Source organism: Kogia breviceps, chromosome 4, assembly GCF_026419965.1.
Source record: "Kogia breviceps isolate mKogBre1 chromosome 4, mKogBre1 haplotype 1, whole genome shotgun sequence".
Lineage (NCBI taxonomy): Eukaryota > Metazoa > Chordata > Mammalia > Artiodactyla > Physeteridae > Kogia > Kogia breviceps.
The window spans coordinates 162,170,863-162,190,914 of record NC_081313.1 but is presented as its reverse complement, the minus strand read 5'-3'; the positions used below and the strand labels follow the sequence as shown (position 1 = coordinate 162,190,914).

The following is a 20,052-nucleotide window of genomic DNA, read 5'->3' as shown; positions in this document are numbered from 1 at the left end:
TACCAATGGCATTTTTCACAGAACTAGAACAAAAAATTTCACAATTTGTATGGAAACAGAAAAGACCCCGAATAGCCAAAGCAATCTTGAGAAAGAAAAACGGAGCTGGAGGAATCAGGCTCCCTGAATTCAGACTATACTACAAAGCTACTGTAATCAAGACAGTATGATACTGGCACAAAAACAGAAATATAGATCAATGGAACAGGATAGGAAGCCCAGAGATAAACCCAGGCACATATGGTCACCTTACTTTTGATAAAGGAGGCAAGGATATACAATGAAGAAAAGACAGCCTCTTCAATAAGTGGTGCTGGGAAACTGGACAATGACATGTAAAAGAATGAAATTAGAACACTTCCTAATGCCATACACAAAAATAAACTCAAAATGGATTGGAGACCTAAATGTAAGACTGGACACTCTAAAACTCTTAGAGGAAAGAACATAGGAAGAACACTTACATAAATTACAGCAAGATCCTTTTTGACCCACCTCCTAGAGAAATGGAAATAAAAACAAAAATAAATAAATGGGACCTAATGAAACTGAAAAGCTTTTGCACAGCAAAGGAAACCATAAACAAGATGAAAAGGCAACACTCAGAATGGGAGAAAATATTTGCCATCAAAACAACTGACAAAGGATTAATCTCCAAAATATACAAGCAGCTTATGCAGCTCAATATCGAAAAACAAATGACCCAATCCAAAAATGGGCAGACTACCTAAATAGACATTTCTCCAAAGAAGATATACAGACTGCCAACAAACACGTGAAAGAATGCTCAACATCACTAATCATGAGAGAAATGCAAATCAAAACTACAATGACGTATCACCTTATGCCAGTCAGAATGGCCTTCATCAAAAAATCTACAAACAATAAATGCTGGAGAGGGTGTGAAGAAAAGGGAACCCTCTTTCACTGTTGGTGGGAATGTGCATTGATACAGCCACTATGGAGAAGAGTATGGAGGTTCCTTAAAAAACTAAAAATAGAACTACCATACGACCCAGCAATCCCACTACGAGGCATATACCCTGAGAAAACCCATAATTCAAAAAGAGTCATGTACCACAATGTTCATTGCGGCTCTATTTACAATAGCCAGGATGTGGAAGCAACCTAAGTGTCCATCGACAGATGAATGGATAAAGAAGATGTGGCACATATATACAATGGAATATTAATCAGCCATAAAAATAAATGAAATTGAGTTATTTGTAGTGAGTTGGATGGACCTAGAGTCAGTCATACAGAGTGAAGTAAGTTAGAAAGAGAAAAATAAATACCATATGCTAACACATATATATGGAATCTAAAAAAAAAGGTTCTGAAGAACCTAGGGGCAGGACAGGGATAAAGACACAGACGTAGAGAATGGACTTGAGGACACCGGGAGGCGGAAGGGTAAGCTGCGACGAAGTGAGAGAGTAGCATGGATATATATACACGACCTAATTTAAAATAGATAGCTAGTGGGAAGCAGCCACATAGCACAGGGAGATCAGCTCAGTGCTTTGTGACCACCTAGAGGAGTGGGACAGGGAGCAGGGGAGGGAGACACAAGAGGCAGGGGTTATGGGGATATACGTATACGTGTAGCTGACTCACCTTGTTACAAAGCAGAAACTAACACACCATTGTAAAGCAATTATACTCCAATAAAGATGTTAAAAAAATAAACCCTGCAGTGTTCAGTTCTGTAAAATGGGTGTATTAACAGAACAATCTTCAGGGGCTTGAATGAATGACAAATGAGATGGATGATGCAATTAGAGTATAAAGCAGTTCCTGGCACATAGTATCAATTCAATTAAAATGATCTCTTCTCCTTATAAGTATTACTTGATAATTCTTAACCGATTCAATTTTTTAAAATAATTCCTTAGAGAGTAATTTTGTAAAGATTTGACAGGCATTGTAATCTTTCAAACAGGACAGCCTGTCAGTGGACTTGAGGAAACCTCAAGGGCAACATTGCAACAAACCTTTGCCTAGTAACAGTTTTCAGCTTAAGGAAAAGTATGTTCAACAGAAGTATATTCTGTGAATATTAGAATTTTGACATAACCAGTTGATGACATAATGGGCATATATTTGTAACTAAAATCTCCTCAGATTCCAGTTGAGTCAGTTCTGCTACCAGCTTGTTTTGAAATGCAAAGTTGGTCCAATTCAACTGATAGATTAGGGAGTAATGAGTTTATTGTGAATAGTGTTTACTCCTGGGCTGTTCTGTCTGGGTGACATTGGAAGTAAGCACAAAAGAGGCACTCAGCTGACCCCAGTTTCATAGGAATACACAAAACACATGCCGTTCAAACATCTACCAGGCCTCAGTTCACTGCCTCTGAAATGAGCCACACCCACCGTAATTTAGCAGCTTTCCTTTGGATGTAAGATCCTCCTCCTTCCAAACAAACCACAACTCTTCTGGAGCCCACTTCCACGGACGACCGTCCGCAGTTTTCTGAGATAAAGTACTATACTTACATGCATACCTGTATTTCTTAATCATTTAACGTCTGTCAAACTGTGCTACCATTTTCACATTAGGTTCCTATCTTTATTTTTCACATCAATAATACATAATAATAATAAAATAATGCCAATAGTAAAGTTTTTCAGTGCCGTACCTACCCCCCATTTTCCCCATAAGCCCCCCTGGTTTCTATTGTGTGATTTTTCCACAGCAAAGTGATTTTTAGAAATGAATATGTTGTTCCAGCAGAAATGACTGTATAGTGAAGGTACACATTCCCCAATTTTGAACTACGTTTCCATTTACAAGAAAAAGATGATAATTTTTCTCTCTGAAGTTTAATTTGCCTGTAGAGTGAGCAATTACTTCATTATCGAAGATATAACTTGTATATGTATTCAGGAGTAGAGTATAGAATACAGTAGAAAGTCAGTTCTCCCCCTGTTAATAGTTTGACACCTCATTCTTAATAATTAGCTGAATCTTGCCTAACATAAATAGTAGCTTGTTGTTTAAACATCTCTATGGATACTTAAGAAGTTGGAATCAAACGCAGGTAGGTACTCATAACCAGTAAACCCATAGTTAACAATTTTGCATTCTTGTCTCAAACAGAAAAAAAGATTTAACGATTTAATTTTAATAATGTAAGTTAACAATCTCCAAACTACTTCAGTTTTAAAGCTCATGAGTTTCTTCTCCCAGGATTTAATTACATAGATACTTATTTCACTTTCAGAAAAAAACATTTTCCGTCTTAGTGCTGTTATACATCAAAGCTGAATGGGTTCATGCTATTAAGCAGATGCTGGCATTTTCAATGTGGCGTTCAAATGCTTGTCACTAAATTCCAGACTGCATGATTAATTTTGATCATGGTTCAGGATCCAGCCTAGACAGCATCCCAGTTAGTCCACTGGTATTTCATCTAATAAGTGATAAAAAAATAAAAATAAAAAAAGCACTTCCATGGGACCTTTATTCTGTTTAAGAAGTGATGTGTGTCATGTATCCAAGAAGGCCAACTAAAGCGTTACTTTTCTTTCTTAAAGCTGCTGACTGTATACTCAGATGTACCTGTTTTTTAAAAATCATATATGCTTTCCTGTTATTCTTACCACTGAGGCTGAGAAATGTCTATGTATGTTTTCTATTTAAAAAGTAGGTGGAGGGCTTCCCTGGTGGCGCAGTGGTTGAGAATCCACCTGCCGATGCAGAGGACACGGGTTCGTATCCTGGTCCGGGAAGATCCCACATGCCACGGAGTGGCTGGGCCCGTGAGCCAATGGCCGCTGAGCCTGCGCGTCCGGAGCCTGTGCTCCGCAGGGGGAGAGGCCACAACAGTGAGAGGGCCGCGTACCGCAATAAAAATAAATAAATAAATAAAAAATAAAAAGTAGGTGGATAATGGTGCTTTTGGTGCCCTGTTCTTCATATTGGTCCTGTGTCTTAGGAAGAGATCTGTTTCTTCAGGAAAAAGTTCTAGAAGCATTTGTGCTGACAGTGTGCTAGTATCATTTTATTCCAATTTACACATAATAGGGTGAAACAATTTTACGACTTCATGTATACTCTATTGCAGTGACAGTATAAGCCTTGATTAGCTCATCAGAGATCAAACTCTTTAGTAAGTTACCGACAGATGCAGTTTTAAATCTAGGAAGTAGGTCAGGTTTATTACCTACATCAATCCTTTAATATAGTAGGGCAGAGACATAAAGGGGAAGAAAGAGAGTGTTTGTGTGCAGGAACGAGTTGACAGACACAATACAAAAATAAGTCTTATCCGTCAGAATATTCCTTATTAAAAAAAACTGAACATTGCATTTCAAGGTAGGGGCCGTACACATTACAGGCTGCCCTGTATAAAGTGTGATTGTGCTGCTTATCGTGATTATAAAGACAAGTTTTCAGGATATGTAGTCGGGAACAATAAACATCATTCTTTTCATGCTAATACAGCTCTGATAACTAAATAAATATCAGTGCTTTTAATTTTGCTTTTAATATGACGTCTGATTTAGAATATACATATATTTGCCCCCTGAAAGGTGAGCCCATTATAGTTATATGTAAACCAAATCATTCTCAGAAGTTCCCACAGATTTTGATGCTTTTCTGAAACTCTCAAGTGAGTATTTCTGTTAGATCATCAGTTCCACATTCAATCTCTCTCTTGCGCTCTCTTAGCACTATATTTTTTACTGCTGTTAGTAAAAATAAATTTAGTCCCCAAATAAAACTTAATGAAATAAACAAATAAAAAACATGCTCTAGCTTTCACATTTAGAAGTGTACTTACTTGGATTTCAGAGGAAGGACTATTACAATTAAAACAGCCCCCCTGCCCCTTACTGATTAAATAATGAATGGTGCAAATAAAGAAAATAGAGGGATTATTTCCACGAAAAATTAGGAGTTCGCTATCTACATCAATAAATTATAACATTATCACAAAACTTTTTTTTTCTTTTCTTGATCCCCTTTTGCATTTAATTTATGATAAACCACTAAAAAGAAAAACATAAGCATTCCAGATTAAAACACTTAACATCTACATATGCTAATTATTAGTTTGAAAGAACTAAAATAATAAACTCGGCCAAAAATGAGATCCAAAAGAGTCGTATCTCATAATTAAAACATATGGATCCTAAACATGCTTTCTTGGCCAATCATGCCATTTCTATGGATATACCATAAAATCAGAATGCCCCCACATATTCCGATTAATATTTCCATCTTGGCTGAGTTACTTGGTGAATTCAGAAAGCCAAAATATGCCAAAAACTTCACTTATACAGCATATGAGTTGGGCCCACACTTTACCATGTTACTCTTTCCAAATACTGATATATGCTCCTAATACAAACGACAGGTATAGTTTGAAAGTAACACTATAAAAAGCTGAAAAGACAACAGCAGAAATGCTATTGGACATTAATGCTTATAACTGTAAAAACATGGCATACTTTCTCTTTTTAGGTAGAAAGGCTGTATAGGTCGGTCCACACTTACAAATGTATGGTGTGTTTTGTTGTTACTGTTGTTCTGTCCAAAAGTGTCCATCAGGGTCATAAACTTGAGAGGCCATCTGTTAAAAAGTGCTGACACACCCCATTACAAACCAAACCACAGACATTTTCAAAGCACTAAAGTTTATATTTATTTGGCTGGACAATATTTCTGAAATATTAATAAGTTCCTATGAGTCAGTCAACATCTCTAGTCTGTATTTATTTCATCCATCTAGTCCACAAACAGATTCATGGTCTGTCAAAGGCAGTTGCCAGATTATAATCTTAGTTAAGTACCATCGTTTAAAAGAATGGCAGGCAGACAAAAAGGAGAGGGGGATTATTAGAAGTAAAGTATTTGTGGGGATTGGGGTAGATGTTAGCCCAGAGAAATACCTTTCAGGATAACATATGTTCTTAATTTAAGTTTGTCTCTTCCTCTGACTTGTTTTTCTTAAGCAATATTTAATTGGTTTCTAAGGCAATTCATAAATTCCCTCCCACAACTATTGCCGCCTGGTATTTATGCCCCTTTGGTTGCTGTTAGATATAGAAAAATAGAGTTTCATTTTGCTCAGTACATCAAATGTAATAGAGCTAAGACAGTTTCTATTCAGCTTTCTAGAATTCAGCATCTGATTATTCGGGCTTTAACTTCTGTGCCCAATAGTTTGTTTTATTTCTAGGACAATAACTACATGAAAAGTAGACCATATTTAATGATGGTAGCAGAATCCCTGAAGTAGAAGTAAATGAGGCACTGAACAAAATGCTTATTCCCGGGCTCCAGCACTGCCCTATTGAACCAGACACGTAGGGTCATAAATCTTCAATATTAACAATTTTCCCAGTTGATTCTTAACTCCACTAATGTTTGGAGATGAATGCTTTCAACAATTTCACAGCTCAATGAAATCTCCACTGTAGGCTAACAAGCAAAACCCAAATGGAGAGAATAAAGCATCCTTCTATTTATTAGTCACACTTTGGTGGAAGCACGAGAAAACACTGGCTAAATGAGGTTTTGGAATTGTGCCTGGCTTTTATTAATTCCTGCCATTTTTCCTCTATTATTATGAAAAATAAAAATGTGATTACCTGAACTTTGGGTCCATTTTATAAACATAATTTTTTAATCCATTTGTGAAAAACTATCTCATAACTAGTGAAATGGAGACACATTATATGCATTTTTCCTTGTAGCAGTCAGATATTAATTGTCACATATTAGGAGTACATCAATTATTGTTTTGAATCAGGAGCAAAAAAAAAAAGATAAAAGAAGAGATGATCTCAGGAAGAAAAAGGGTGTGACCAATAGTTCAGAAAATAAATACAATAACTAGAAACTGCTATAATTGGGATATGGACAAAGTGCTATGGGAATGATGTATTAACTCAGCTCTTGTGGGCAATAAAGAAAGGGAACAATAGAGGCTCTTTGAGGCATGAGTTGGGTCTTCTTTAGGCAAAGAGATTATTATGAGCAAAAGCATGAAGGTATGGAAGTAGGGTGCATTCAGAAAACAGGTTAGTGGGGTTCACTTATAAAAGGTACATGGAAATTCATGTTGGAAAGTGAGGAGGGAAGGATCAGGTCTGCTGTGTGTTTTTGTGTCTATGTTTGAGCTGGGTTTAGGTAGTGCAGTCACAAAAGAGTTGACATAAAAGCTGTCCAGAAAGATGAATAGGATTTTACCACCAAACAATGAAAGCACACTCTGACTGAAGAAACAGCATGAGTTAAAAGCATGAGAACATTAGACTGTCCCTTGTCACTAGGGAACGATGTAGTTTCCTAGCCTTAGAATAAGAGTGCATGTGGTAGGGAATGACATTATATAAAGTTGGAAACTAAGACTAAGTTTAGATTATAAAAAGCTACAAATTATGAGCTATGTTGTTTAGATGTTATTATAAATGGAATGAAATGGAATGGGATGAATGAATGAATGAAACGGAAATATTTAATAAAATATTTTAAAAGGGGAATAGTCAATCAAAGGTTTCTTCTAGGGCTTCCCTGCTGGCACAGTGGTTGAGAGTCCAAATGCCGATGCAGGGGACACGGCTTCGTGCCCCGGTCCGAGAAGATCCCACATGCCGCGGAGCGGCTGGGCCCGTGAGCCATGGCCGCTGAGCCTGCGCTCCGCAACGGGAGAGGCCACAACAGTGAGAGGCCCGCGTACCGCCAAAAAAAAAAAAAGTTTCTTCTAAAACTATAATTACAGTAGTAGTATAAAAAATGGACTTTCATTTCCAGAAATGGTCTTTTAAGTATTTTGGAAAAGCAACCCTCTGAGGATAAAGTGACTATATATTTATAATATTTAATACATATGTGTATATATTTTAAAACTGCTTGAACTACTATTAAAATAGTAAAGAATCACTAGTCCAGGAAGATAGAGACTCAGAGAGGTAAGCTTGGAATTGAAGGCTTCTTTTAAAGTCGTTTGCCAGTTCTATGGCAGATAGCCATAGATGATGAGAGAGACATAGGAAAGAGACATAGGTTAAGAAAGTACAAGGAGGAGATCAGCCATAAAATATACAGTAAGAAGAGAAGATCTAGAGACAGAAAAGAGCAGCCATCATATCTGAACAGATAACAGCTGTGAACCTTCTGGAACTAATGAAATTTATCAAGTTATCAAGCCAAAGATTCAAGAAATAAGATGCGAATAGGAACTATACAAAAGAAGACATGTAAGTGGAAAATAAACATACTCTCTTATTAAATAGGAAGATGCAGATTAAAGTCACAATGAAATAATACTTCCCACGTGTAAGATTGGCTAAAATTAAAAATACTATCACAAGTGTTGTCAAATATGTGGATCAATAAAAATTCTCACACAATGATGGTTGGAGTATAGATTGCTACAACCTCTTTAGAAAATGTCTTTACATTATCTGCTAAAGTGGAACATATGTGAAAACCCACAGCCCAGAAATTCCACTCTTTAAAAAGTACCCACTAGAAATGTAAGTACATGAGCTTGAAGAAATATGTATATAAATGCTAATAGTGGTATGACTTAGAATCAATAGTGTAAACAACCCCTATACTGATTAATATTGTAACAGATAAATACATTGTAGCATATTCATGTATGGATTACTATACAGTATGCAAAATGAGTCAGATATAGCTTCCCACAACAACAATGATGAATCTCACAACCATAATGTTAAGTGAAAGAAGCCATATATTTCTGTTAGGACAAAATTAAAAGAACAGGAAAAAACTAGGCCATGACTAGGTGGTAAAACCAAGGGAGTGATTATAATATTAAATGTCAGGATGATGGTTCCTTTGGAGATAACGAAGAAGTAGTGATGAGAGAAGGTAGGAAGAAGCTTCTAGGCTATACATTCTGATCTATTAATTGATTTGAGTGGTAGTCACAGGGATGTAGTCTTTATGATAATTCATCATTTTGATGTTTGTTTTGTGAGTTTTTCTCTGTGATATTTCATAGGCAGACATATTTTAGAAAATGTATCGGTAACAGTAGTTTTCAGACTGGGAGACCAACTGCATGTTTAAATTTTTTTTAATGTCCTTTCGACATTTCAAGACTGTCAGATACAAGCTAAGTTTAAAATCATTTCAAACAATCAAAATAAGTTTACTCTTGCTTATTAGGCAATCATTAATTTAAAGTATATGTATCTGCTTAAGGAATTTTGTTACAGTTCGTTGATTTTTTTTCACGTCCATTAGAATTTCTTTTCGTAAATGAATTTTCCTTACCCCTAATAAAATTTTCACCTAATATGCTAGATCAGCCTTTTCCTTTACTAACTTGCTTTTGACTTTATCTAGTAATCCCAAATAGTTTTCTTGCTCTAAAGGTCTAGATATTTCACAAACCTGTCTTTAAAATTATAATGAGTAAAGAAGAATTTAAATATTTTCTTTCAATTTTAACTACAGAAGTGTCATTTTAAAAAAATTGGTCCTAAAACATGGTTTTTATTCTGTCATTCTTCTGCTCAGAAACTTTCAACATTTCACCATGGCCTACAGGGTAATAATACATAATTACATGACCAAAGAACTAAACAGGATCTTCAGACCATCCAGCCCACCTCCATCACTTCAGATAAGATAACTGAAACCCACAGATGTCATGGTACGAGGCCATGGATGTCATGGGAATGGTATAGAAATAGGGTTGCTTTTTTTCCTGTTCCTCTGTACTTTATCAAAAGGCAAATTCCAGATTCTAGAATTTAAGACCTTCCAAATTCAAACCCCCCACTGCTTTTTTTAACGTCCCATCCCCACCAACACACATCATATCCTTATAATACAACCAGCTATATCTACTATATTCCTAATGTCTTTGTCTAAGCAAGTATTTCTTTAGCTTATCTGATTGGATGAAGGTTTTGATTTCATGGTATCAGCTGATGTTCTTAGACCACAATACACAGTAGTAATTTTGCTTAAAATTGAACATATTGGAAGGAAATAGAATAGCTCTGAAAATAAGGGAATCCTTTACAACAAGATCTTAGTAAGCACAGGATTTAGGACAGCTTTGGCAACATAAGGAAGAAGAAACTCATAGGAATTCTCTCCAATTTTCCACATAGGGATGAACCAGGGCCAACCATTTTCTATCCCTGTGTCTCTTTGTTTAAAATTCAAATATAGCAGAAGGGCAGTCTTACTGGTGTAAATTGGGTCACATGTCTACCCACTCGTGGTTCAGGAAGGTGAGTTACAGCCATTGACAGACCCAGCAAAACTGCAGAAAAGTGGGGATGAGGGAAGACCACAGTTCCCTAAAGGAAAATCAAATCAAGGAGCTCCTACCAGAAGAGGGAAGCTACAGTGGGAGTCAAACATAACAGATGTCTATAAAAGTCATCTAATCCAAACCAACTAAGGAGTTCTACCATATATCTCTTCCTTAGAAATTCCCAATTTAGAAATTACAATTAGTCAAGCCCTATAATTTACACCTTTATAACTCTTATTATTATTATTTGCACATTAGCCTAGTAGGCAATGTAGTTACAGAAACCAGGTAAAGAAAGGAAAAAGTCAGTTAACAGCTAAATCCCTAAGTGATAAAATATCTTTTCACAGTCGAATAAAGATGTAAGCTTAAAAGTAAGTGTAAGAGACAAAGAAAAGAAACTTAACTTTTAAGCTTAACAAAATGAGGGAGATTCTTTTCAGCTTATTCCTTCCTGGCCTTTCCCTTTAAATTTTCACTGCAAATACTTGGTTAATTCATTCACCTCTTGCTTTGGTGGATGAGAATCCCACATAAACCACAACTGCCTTGCCCAGCCGCTCCTGCTTTTTGAAATGGGGCTTTGGATGGTATCCTGTGCTGTCCACAGCACTCCAGATGGGTCTGGGAATGGTGCCATGAGCCTTACTTACTAACACAACATGATTTTGTGGCCTTATGTGGGAGCATTATACAGCACTAGAGCTTAGATGACATTTTTTAGTCACAATAATGATGACATATGGTACTGTCTTCATAACCCTTCCATTTGGGAGAAAACAATTTTCTACTTATTTTCTTAAAATATAGGGGCTGAGTGACTGCTGCAGCTTCTGAAATGGACACTCAACACTAATGAGCTCTAGCCTACGGTGACCTATTCAGAATGGAAGGCTCAGAGTGTGACATTCTGTTTAAGTGGGCTAAATGATTGGACATTAGTCACAGGAGTTTAAAGGTCTGAAGAGATGGCAAAATATTAATTCAATATCTCTTTAATGCTAAACAGTATGGCCAGAGGGACCCTTTGACAATTTCTTGGGCTATCAGAATACCTAATTGGAGATTAATCTCTAATAACCTCTTAATACCATTCAGAAGTTTAAATGAAGCCCAAACAAGAAAGAAATTGTCAGTTCAGTAGTGTCATTTACAGCTAATGCTATAGAAAACTATTTAATTCATTACAGAGGCAGAGAGACCCATTTTCAATTTTTGCCCTATTTCTATCTGGCCAATTAAATATAGTGCTGGCTAAACAGAAAGATTAGAAAATGGGAACGCCTACACTGAGCATTAACTTCTTTAAACACCTTCTGGACTGATGCTTCAGGTTTCAGGCTAGCCATCAATCCCCCCAAGGGCTGCCTTCCTTTGCATCTCAGGCTAAGTTAGACCCTGGCATTCTTTATAACACTTAATAGAAATGAAGCTGTATTGTTTTTTTTGTTGTTTTAATTCTGTCACCTCCCACAAAAAACAAACTCCGTGGGAACAGGTGATTTATCTTGCTTACCAATGTATCCCAGCACATGGAAAAGTATCAATACCTGGCTTGCTAAATAGATAGGTTCTTTTTTACTGAAAAAGAATGAATGAAAAAAATATATGAATGAATATACATGGAGGCCTGATTTTGAAATCTATCATGAATGTTTTATAATTGCTCCTGCCCTATAAATATTAATACTCTACCAGCACATAGTTTTGGAAGAATGAAAGAACCTTTTATACCATCTACAATTTCCAGCCCTTTAGAAAAGCTGTATCTGAGAGTCATGAGGTTCTATCATTCCACTGTTCCTCTATGTGTGATCCCACATTTAGCTCAGGAAATAGGTACAAAAGGAATGCAGGGAGGAGACCCCAACATTCTTAACATTTGTTCTCCAAAGTTGTTTAGTCAGCCTGGTTTCTTAGCACTCCTTGCTTTATCTTCTTTTAGTCTGTAAGGAAGCTGTCTTTAGTTTCTGGAGTTAGGAGTCCCTGGGAAGTCACACATTACAGGGAAAGACCAATGTAATAGAGTTTGACCCTATTTTTGGATAGTGGACCACCGACTTTTTTTTTTTTTTAAACTGAAGTATAGTTGACTTACAATGTTTTGTTAATTTCTGCTATACAGCAAAGTGATTCAGTTTATATATATATATATATATATATATATTCAGTTATACATATATATTCTTTTTCATATTCTTTTCCATTATGGTTTATTACAGGACATTGAATATAGTTCTCTGTGTACAGTAGGACCTTGTTGTTTATCCATTCAATATATAATAGTTTGCATCTGCTAACCCCAAACAAAAATATGGAATGCTTCATGAATTTGTGTGTCATCCTTGTGCAGGGGCTATGCTAATCTTTTCTGTATTGTTCCAATTTCCGTATATGTGCTGCCTAAGCGAGCATACCACTGACTTCTTTTAAGCCTCAGTTTCCCCCTTCCTGTTAGCGCTGCATCCAGACAGGCTGATAAGAAAGTTTATACATGTCCCCTGCATTGCCCTTTTGAAATATTCCAACCTCACAAATCACAAACCCAAACCTAGCAAATTCCCTAATCTCACCCTCTAACAATGTAAAGGCCCAACTTTATCTGGGACCTGTCTGTGTACCCCACCCCTGCCCTTCCCAGTGATCCCTTGTACAAGTAATCAACTCTATTTCAAATTCTCTCAAGTTCTCCACATCCTGTGTATTAACTGGAAGGTGGTCCAACCCAAGTACATTGGGTGATCACAAAGTAGCCAGTCTGATGTAAATTGTTTTCACCATTGACCTGCTTTGTACCTCAAAATAGTGTGGGTACATTTGATGAGTTTATCTCTAGGTAGCCCTTGTTAAAAGCCAGATTTGACATATGATTGCATATTTGTTGGCTACACTGAGAGAGATTCTAAAGGAAAAGGTTTTAAACAATAAAATGTTAATACAACACACAGACTAAAAGACCCATGGGAATCATCTGAAGCTGGGCCCTGGGTACCTGTGCAAAAAGATAAGAGTGTTGTCAGGAAAAGAGTAAAGAGGAGATAGGAGGTATCTTCCTCAATTTACTGTTTTGCTCTAGCTATCCCTAAGTTAATGATATTTTGGGAATTTACATTAAAGGCTTTGCAAAGGCCTGGCTTCTGGGTCACATGCTAATATGCATACTTTCCTTCTTCCTTCCTCCCTTCTTCTCTTTCATCCTTTCTCTTATACATTTTTAATTTCCAAGTTTCACTTACTGTTCAAGTTTTAGAATGGTAAAGAAAGGACATAATGGCGGCACAATGTGAAGCATTGGCCAAGGAGCTATTTACCCTTTTGGCAACAGCAAATTTTTCACTTGCTGCCTGCACCCTTATGAGTCTATCATTTCCCAAATGGAAGTTGCTTTGTGGGACCATAAGAAAAAAGATGTCAAATGTGTGGCTTAGTGGCTGAAAATCAGGTAGAATCAAGAACAAAACAAAACAAAAACAAACAAACTTGTGAAGAATATTTACCAAAACATGTACTTCAGCTGTGATCCCTCTTAGACAGTCTAATACCACTGACATTAGACAGTATCTGAGCCCTGCCTATATGCCCCAGTAGGCACCAAACCCTGCTGAGAGCTTCTAGAAACAAGATGGTTTGGGAGGATAGAGCATGCCTAAACAAATTAACCCCTGCCCATGTAACATGGCAGGGGGAACTGCTATTTGTTTTCTTGTGGGACCAAAGATGGTAGCGTTCTGACATTGACATTAAGAGCTGAAAGACAGGGAAGAATTTCACACGTGACACAAAGATGCCAAAGAAGAAAACAACACGTCACTGTGGATAGAAAATAAGTTGGAACAAAGAAGGTTGAGCAATCGCTGACATAATGTCCAGAAAATCAGATGCACCTAGAGGAAATGCAGGTAGAAATGGTGGGGGTGGAGTAAATACTGAATTAAGTACTTTAATCCTAAAATAACTGAGTTTACATAGAGTGGACTAAGACTATACGTTTGGCCCTCAGGAGAAAGGAATACTCAAGATAGAGACAAAGCTAAGTTGCAGAAAAAAAGAATCACATTTTTTTCCCTGCATATTTGAGTGACTGAGAAATATCATCTCCTATATCTCCAATTAACTTATCTATGTTAGAAGCTAGCTTGTTAACTTTGTCTTAGAGAACTCTTTCAACCAAGAATTTACTGAAATAATCACTGACTATTTTACTAAATAACATTCTGAAAGCAAAATGAGCAAGTCACCAAGGACAAACCTTGTCCTCTGGTAGATTCTGCATAAATGATTTCTGTTAGCTTCCTTTCATCAAGATTTTTGCCAATTAATTCATAAATATTTGCATTTTGTTAATTGCACCAATATTAACATTTCATGTCAGTGGGGATTTTTAGGCAAATTTCTAATTACATTCAAAAAGTAAAACAAGGAAAAGGTTTTCTAATAATGCTGGTATTAGCAGGCACTAGAATTAGTTTTGTCTTGAGTACACATACATTCTAGCATGAAAATCTGTTGCTCTGGGTTTTAATGCTCAATTTTATGGGTATATTATGAATAACACATACTGAGTGCCATTAATTGGATAATGAATTTCAATGCTTAGGATGAATTTAAGAAGCAATCCATGCATCTTCTGAATCTCTTTTTAAAAAATCAACAGAAAATCAATTCCCAGGAAGTAAAATATTTTCCACATGCTTATTTAAGTAGTAATCTATAATTCAAGTGAATTATAAGCATAATTCAAGTATATTTTTGCTTCAATTATTTTTTCCAAAAGAATTTTTTTCCTATGGTATAACAAAGCAGGGTGGTTTTATGAGAAAACTCATCTTATTTTTAATTTTAATAAGAATTCAAATAGACACTTCTACTATTTTGAAATTTTCTGGATACTATAATACTGAACTTTATGTAATTTACCATAATTTAATTGGTTTTACACATAAACTGTTTTCACACTAGCAACATGCTACGGGAACTAAAATAACAATTCATTTGTTTAATAATCCCTTTTTAGAAACTCCTGAGGTCTAATGAGGTGGGAATCTGAGAAGCAGTGACTATGGGGTTTCAACTGGCATTCTGTTTGTTTGTTTTATCCCTTGTCAGATTCATTTTAATTTCCCTGGGGAACCCTCAAATAACTTAAGGGAAAATTTGATGATGAAAAACAAACATAAAGGTAACTTTTGAATTATGTCTGCATTTGACCTAAACCCTCATTCATTCTTAAGAGTATCAAGTTCTTTCTGTATCACTTTTTTCCTTAATTTTGTGACTATTTTCCTGAAATCTAAAAATCACTCAATAGGAAGTAATTAGAATTCTTTCTCTTAAAATATTTAAAGAACATGAATATCCTTCTGACATCCCCCTTCCATATTATTCTACAGCAACACTAGCCTTTCATCCGTCTAATCTTTGAGCATTCTGAGGTCTTTCTCACCTTAAATCCTTTACACATGCTATTCCTTTCTTCTAGCTAATTCCTAGTGTTTAAAATCTCGCTGGGAAAACTCTCCTTCCTCAGAGTCTTTCCCTAACTATTTAATATGAATTAGATAAATTTGTCCCTCTCTTTGATGACATCCTGTTCTTTATCTTCTTGGCATTTATTAAATTTGAATTATGTATTTTTTGTGTGTATTTATCCTATCCATACCTACTTCTCAGACTAGATAAATCCAAGAAGACAAAGACATGCCTGTTTTGGTTCATTGACGTTTATTTGGGTTTGGAAAAAAATTGGAACTAAGAGAATGAATGACTGAATGAAAGAAATGCATGTGCCTACAAGAAGACCTGACTTAATAAATTTCATTGGGGCTTCCCTGGTGGCACAGTGGTTGAGAGTCCGCCTGCCGATGCAGGGGACACGGGTTTGTGCCTTGGTCCGGGATGATTCCACATGCCGCGGAGAGGCTAGGCCCGTGAGCCATGGCTGCTGAGCCTGCGCGTCCGGAGCCTGTGCTCCTCAATGGGAGAGGCCACAGCAGTGAGAGGCCCGCGTATCACAAAAAAAAAAAAAAAAAAAAAAAAAAAAATTTCATAGAATCCAACATAGCATCGTTATACCATAACAAAATAATGGATATTCACAATGATGTTCTGAGCTCTCTAGAATAAAGTTAAATTATATTCAACATATTTTGTTTAAGAAAGCAGGAAATATATATCTAAAATAATGCCCACAAAAAATTTAAAAATAATAATGAAGGAAGGCTCCAGTCATGGGGAAATGTACACATTGTAATACACACACACACACACACACACACACACACACACATCCATATAACCAGCTGTATATACATTTCACATTATTAGGGTCATATTCCCCTTCAAAATCTAAATACTGACTCCTGAAGGAGATGCAGCTAACAGTGTACAGCTCAAAAAGCTCTTCTGGAACTTTAATTTTAGCAGCAGTTTATTAGGTAGCAGCTCCAGAGAAGACTATAAATTTATAAACAATAAGTGAAACTTCTCTCCTGGTCAAGTACTGCAAACCTAATGCTTCTCATTTTTTCCCAATTAATAATTCCAGATTTCTTATGTAGGAAGAGAAAAAGATGCTGAAAGTGGAAAACCCATGCAGTGACTGCCTCCTTTGGATCAGTGTGTTACGAAAAGTTGGTTTCTGCCATACTGATTGACTGAGAGCAACAGAAAACCCCCGAGGCCTTCTGGTTCAGTTGGGATTGTAATGATAGACTAGCAAGATAAAAGTCTGCCAGAACATTAGCTTTGACTGTATGACAATGCCCTCCCCAAGAAGATATGATGCCGTGTGCATGAATATAGATTGAAAATGTGGATCCTGACAGCAGTGCTGATTTCACTCAGAAAGCCTCTATGCTGGGAGGATGCTGTGTCTGCTCAGGGTTAGGATTCCAGCAGTATGTGAAAAATTCATTTTCTCAGCTGGAAATACTCATGTGTCTAGTTGTACAAGTGGTAAATTTGGGGTCCATACTAATGCTGAAGTTTGAGAGAAAGAGAAAGAGAGACGTGTGGATATCTGCCCCTATTTAGAGTGAGCAGGTACTTCTTGACCTAATGCTGGGGCATGGAAGAGAATCACACACTACTTAGAAATAAAATTTCTTTCCAGGATTCCTAGAAGTCCTTCTTTCCAAATGCGCCCTGATGCCATGAAGTAATTCATTTTCCTCTATTCCATAGAGCTGACATAGTTGTCATCATTTTTATTATTTCTCTGACTAATTCTCTCCTTCTGACCTACAGAGCAGAAAATTTACCCTCTCCAGAGGGCTGAGGGGATAGATTTCCTTTTTTTTTTTTTTTTTTTTTTTTTGGTTACTTCTTCACATAGGATACCCCAGGGGGAAAAAAAAAGACAAATTTCTACACCCCTATGTTAGAGTAGTTAATAACATTGACTGGAATTCCTGAGTAGGATTTCTGATATCCTGAGTTGGATTTCCCTAGCTATGAGATTTTTTTAAAAAAATTTTTAACATCTTTATTGGAGTATAATTACTTTACAATGGTGTGTTAGTTTCTGCTTTATAACAAAGTGAATCAGTTATACATACACATATGTTCATACGGTATTTTTCTCTTTCTGACTTACTTCACTCTGTATGACAGAATCTAGGTCCATCCACATCACTACAAATAACTCAATTTCATTTCTTTTTAAGGTTGAGTAATATTCCATTGTATATATGTGCCACACCTTCTTTATCCATTCATCTGTTGATGGGCACTTAGGTTGCTTCCATGTCCTGGCTATTGTAAACAGAGCTGCAATGAACATTTTGGTACATGACTCTTTTTGAATTATGGTTTTCTCAGGTATGCCCAGTAGTGGGATTGCTGGGTCATATGGTAGTTCTATTTGTAGTTTTTTAAGGAACCTCCATACTGTTCTCCATAGTGGTTGTATCCATTTACATTCCCACCAACAGAGCAAGAGGGTTCCCTTTTCTCCACACCTTCTCCAGCATTTATTTTGTAGATTTTTTTGACGATGGCCATTCTGACTGGTGTGAGATGATATCTCATTGTACTTTTGATTTGCATTTCTCTAACGATTAATGATGTTGAGTATTCTTTCATGTGTTTGTTGGCAATCTGTATATCTTCTTGGAGAAATGTCTATTTAGATCTTCTGCCCATTTTTAGATTGGGTTTTTTGTTTTTATGATATTGTGCTGCATGAGCTGCTTGTAAATTTTGGAGATTAATCCTTTGTCAGTTGCTTCATTTGCAAATATTTTCTCCCATTCTGACGGTTGTCTTTTGGTCTTGTTTATGGTTTCCTTTGCTGTGCAAAAGCTTTTAAGTTTCATTAGGTCCCATTTGTTCATTTTTGCTTTTATTTCCATTTCTCCAGGAGGTGGGTCAAAAATGATCTTGCTGTGATTTATGTCATAGAGTGTTCTGCCTATGTTCTCCTCTAAGAGTTTGATAGTGTCTGGTCTTACATTTAGGTCTTTAATCCATTTTGAGTTTATTTTTGTGTATGGTGTTAGGGAGTGTTCTAATTTCATACTTTTACATGTACCTGTCCAGTTTTCCCAGCACCACTTATTGATAGCTATGAGATCTTAAGAAAGTCACTATAACTCTCTAAACCTCAAAGGGCTGTTGTATAAATTTGATGGGATAATGACAATAAAGTGAGGCACATAGAAACTCTCTATGAATGTTATCTAATGACATTATTATTACCATAAATACAATGGAACCAACAACATATTTCAGTCATGCTTACTGATATTTTATCCTATGTACTTAGCCAAGAATCAAGCTAAAGTATGATGATTAATTTGTCCTTTTTTTTTTAAAGCAAAGGAGCCATGAGTGACATAAAACTTCACCTGAAAAATCTTTCTCAAAGTGGGATGCATGAATTTGGGTTTTTACCTTAGAGAAATAGTGAGGAAAAGTCCTTTTTGTGACATGACTTTGAAGATGTTGTGACATTTGCGATGAAACAAAATATTTTCACTAAAAATTTAACTGTCATTGTACTCAGTACCTATGGGATATGTGTAATTCAGTATTAACAATTCAATAGTGATTTTTAGTCTTTATATGATAGAAATCAAATCTTTTGCATTTTTTCCTCTCATCTGAGTTAAATGGCTTGCTCTCATGGTGACTGGGAGTAGCTGAATAAAAACGTAACTTTTAGTTTTTGTTGATGAATATTATTTGATGGAATAAAAATCTGATGATATTCTGACATCATATACCAGGTGTGTGCAAAATCCATAGCATTTTATTTTCCTCTCCTGTAGGTGAGTTGCTAAGCTGGCTGCACGCAGGAAAAGTTGTTTGAGTTTTGAACTCTAAGATTATTTAGGATGGAAGATTATAAATAATTATCTTTCTTTTAGGGAGTTAATGTATGTTATCCCTATTTATTGCTTGATCATATTTTACTATATTATTTATTTATTTTTTACATTTTTCTTTTCTATTATTCCCATAATCATTCAGTCTATGCCCTCCATGCCTTATAGAATTAAAAACTGAATATTGAAACACCATTTTATTTTTATGCAAGGTCTCTTTACTTAAAAAAAAATTAGTCATTAATATTGTTAGATAAAAATTATTTGATTTCACCTCCATATTGTGTTTTACATACATACTTAGATATCAGCCATCTGGAAGCACTTGACTTGCTAAGATGTAAATCTGGACCATATTAGAATGGCATGTACTAAATATGTAAGAATTATCAGCAGAGGAGACAGCTGAAACCATAGATATAAGTTCCAATACTACTTTTTCTTAAGCTTTAATGTGTATTTAT

The 20,052-nt window shown here is 36.0% G+C and overlaps 1 protein-coding gene and 1 non-coding gene across 2 annotated transcripts in view; both read right to left on the bottom strand.

The window, feature by feature from the left end:
• Positions 1 to 20,052, bottom strand: part of TENM2 (teneurin transmembrane protein 2) — a 3,844,234-nt gene that overhangs the window by 2,090,361 nt on the left and 1,733,821 nt on the right. The window lies entirely within an intron of this gene.
• Positions 12,571 to 12,677, bottom strand: LOC131756441 (U6 spliceosomal RNA). Its single transcript, XR_009335625.1, has one exon. It is a non-coding gene; the product is annotated as a U6 spliceosomal RNA (small nuclear RNA).